General features: G+C 36.6%; 1 pseudogene; it reads left to right on the forward strand.

Annotated features, from left to right (window-relative positions):
* The first annotated feature begins 1,236 nt into the window (after positions 1-1,236).
* LOC101843498 lies at positions 1,237-3,163 on the forward strand (annotated as a pseudogene).
* Positions 3,164-3,392: the final 229 nt, after the last annotated feature.

Genomic DNA, 3,392 nt, shown 5'->3' on the forward strand with positions numbered 1-3,392 from the left:
GGCAGAGAGTCTTACCTGAACACAGAGCTCATTGGTATGCCTAGTCTACCTACTCAGCTTATTTCTAGAATCCACTGTCTCTACTTCCAAGTGTTGGAATTACAGTTTTGCTAAGACATTTTGCCAGATTCTGCTTTGTATTTGTTCAGTTTCATTAAGTGATTAATTTTTGTCTTTTTGAATAGTATAGATTAGCAATGACATTATAGTTGGTCAAAAGTTTCAAGGATCAACTCTATACTACAAGAAAATCAGTAATTTAAGTGAAACGACAATGATACTTCATAAAGATACTTTGATAATTAACAGTTTTGAAATCTGAAAGTTATTTTATTAATTGTATTAGTAAGGATTGTAGTGATGATTAGTATGTAAATTAGCACATCTTAAACATCTGTATGATAATTTAATAAAACTAATAATAAATTAATAAAATAACAAAATTTTCAATGAAATTCTTTGAAATTGTTTGGCTCCATTGACTGAATTAAAGGTCTTCTGAAAATTCCTTAAACAAAGCCTTAAAGATTTTCCTTAGGAAACAATACTAGATGACTGAGTTTTGGCACCATACACAGACATACGTAGTAAAAGTTAACTTGGAAAATGTTTAGCATTTTTCTGACTTAAAAGTTAGGAAAGCCCAAAGACAGAATCTAAAAAGAAAAAAAGATGTTAATCAAAAATCTTCAAGTAAACAACTCAACTCAGAGGACAGTCCTTGAGGTATTTGTATAGTTATAGGAAGAGAGAATGAATTATAGTAAACATTGACCTGAAAAGTCATGGAAACTGAAAACTATTTGGCTTATTTTTTTCTGACACAAATGGTTATCTAATTCCCCCTTTTATCTGTTCTACTACAAAGGCTTCATTTAATCTTCTTAAGTTTCCCTTAAGAACGTTTAACTGTGAGGCACAGTCATGTTCAAGGTCTGCTTCCTGAAATTCGTTCCATTGTATTCACTCAAATGCTTGAGCTGAAGTTTTATTTTCCATTGCGATAAAATAACCATTATAATATTTATGCTCTTTCCTTAGGAATGCTGGGAGATCAAACAGTTATTTGCATGAAAGTGATGACAGTTTGGAGGTCTGGTTAATCTATGGGGCCTCTGGTAATGGATCAGTATTTATCCCTAGGACACGAATGGACTTTGCTAGCCTATTCCACATAGAGGGATACTCTCTCAGCCTAGACACACTGGGGAGGGTCCAAGTCCTGCTCTAAATGATATGACAGACTTTGAGGATCCTCCATGGTAGGTCTCACCCTTCCTGGAGAGCAGAAAGGGGATGGGATAGGGATTTTGTGGGGAGGGAGAGGGAACTGGGATTGACATATAAAACAAGCTTGTTTCTAATTTAAATTTTAAAAAGGGGGGAAAAAGCTTAGGAATAGGCTTCCTAGAAGGCTTGAGGAGGAGTCAAAGAAAGACTTTTCCTCTGCATCATGCAGGAATCCATGTTCATCAGCTCTCCTGATCCCACACAGATGTCACCAGGGTTCCCATGCTGGCAAATGTAACTCTTTGATACTAGGCCTAGGACCCACTGGAAAGGTTCCTACCAGTACTTCGAAAAGCTAACTCAGATCTGCTTCAGCAACATGTCTGTGGCCAAAGTGGTTCCTGATGACACCAGGAGAAGCCTTTTGCCTAAAGGAGTAGACAAAATGATTCAGCATGAGAAAGGCAATGTAACCATTACAAATGATAGTACCATCATTCTGAAACAAATGCAAGTATTGCACCCAGCAGCCAACATGCTGGGGAAGCTGTCTAAAGCTCAAGACAAGCAGAGGATGGAACCACATTGGTAGTCATCATTGATGGCTCTGTCTTAGACTCCTGTAGCAAGTTTCTGCATAAAGGTATTCATATATACAATATTTGAATCATTCTAAAATGCTTTGGGAAAGAATCTTGAAATTCTTGCTGACATGTCTTGACCTATATGCAACCAAGCAAGTTTGTTAAATGACACAATCACTTCATTGAATTCAAATATTGTCTCAACATTACAGTCTACTGTCTCCTATGAGTGTCAATGCAGTGATAAAGTGATTGATGAAGCCACAGCTAGCAATGTAGAGATATTAAAACAGTTAAGAATCTTGGTGGAACAATAGATGACTCTGAACTGGTAGGTCTCATTCCAGTGGCAAATTATGTCATAACCAAAGTTGAAAAGGCTAAGATTTGGCTTATTCAGTTTTCCTTCACTTCTCCTAAAGCAGACACACATAATCAAATAGTACCTGACCGTAACCAGATGGATCAAGGACTTCAAGAGAAGAGAGAGCATATATCTTAAATCTGGTGAAGCAGATTTAGAAAAGGGGATATAAAGTTCTCATCCAAAAGTCTTTCCTAAGAGATGTGCTTAGTGACCTCGCATTACATTTTCTGAATAAAATACAGCCTTCTCCTTATCTGGAAACCTTGCTTATTCTTCCTGTCTGGTTACTGGCCAATCAGCATTTATCCATCAACCAATAAGGGAATCATATTTTCACAGCATACATAAGGACACCCCCCATCAAAATATATTGAAAGTGAAGGCATTGAGTTCATCTGTAGGAATACTGGAACTAAACCAGTTGCTCATATTGACCAGTTCACTGCTGATATCTTGGCTTCTGCTGAGCTAGCAGAAGAAGTCACTTTAAATGGCTCTGGAAAACTATTCAAGATTATAGGTTGTACAAGCCAGGCAAATAGTTATATCTATCTTACTGGTTCTACCAAACTGATGATTGTAGAAGTAGAGTGCTCCATTAATGGTGCTCTATGTATAATAAGAAAAAAATCTTATTGCAAGAGGTGGTACTACAGAACTAGAGTTGGCCCTGAGACTGACTGAGTGTTTATAAACAAGTGGTATGGAAATTGCTGTGATCATGTTTTGCAGATGCTATAGAAGTCATTCCATCTACCTTAGCTGAAAATGCTAACCTGAATCTATTTCTACAGTTAACATAACTAAAACACTGGCATGCCCAAGAAGGAAAAACTACAGGCACTGATATCTGAGGATTAGAATTATCAGTATTTTGGAGGAAATGGTATTCCAAACTCTGTTGGAGTCATTCAGTGCTTTGACCCTAGCAACTGACACTGTAAATAGAATTCTGAAAATTGATGATAGTGTAAATACTTGATAACTTGGGTAAGGCTGGCCACTGCACTATTATGAACAGAAATAATGTGACTAGAATGGAAAAGTATCATGTTGGTGTTCCTTTTTGTTTGGAAACTTACTTTTTCATAGTTTTTGAACGTTTTCTTATGTTTGAAACTGAACTGAAATGACTTGATGAAATTATAAATATTTGATTTCAAAAAAGAGAAGGGAGTCATTCTAGGTTTGAGGGAAGATCTGGCACTAGT

The sequence above is a fragment of the Mesocricetus auratus genome, unplaced genomic scaffold (assembly GCF_017639785.1).
Source record: "Mesocricetus auratus isolate SY011 unplaced genomic scaffold, BCM_Maur_2.0 Super-Scaffold_15014, whole genome shotgun sequence".
Classification (NCBI taxonomy): Eukaryota; Metazoa; Chordata; class Mammalia; order Rodentia; family Cricetidae; genus Mesocricetus; species Mesocricetus auratus.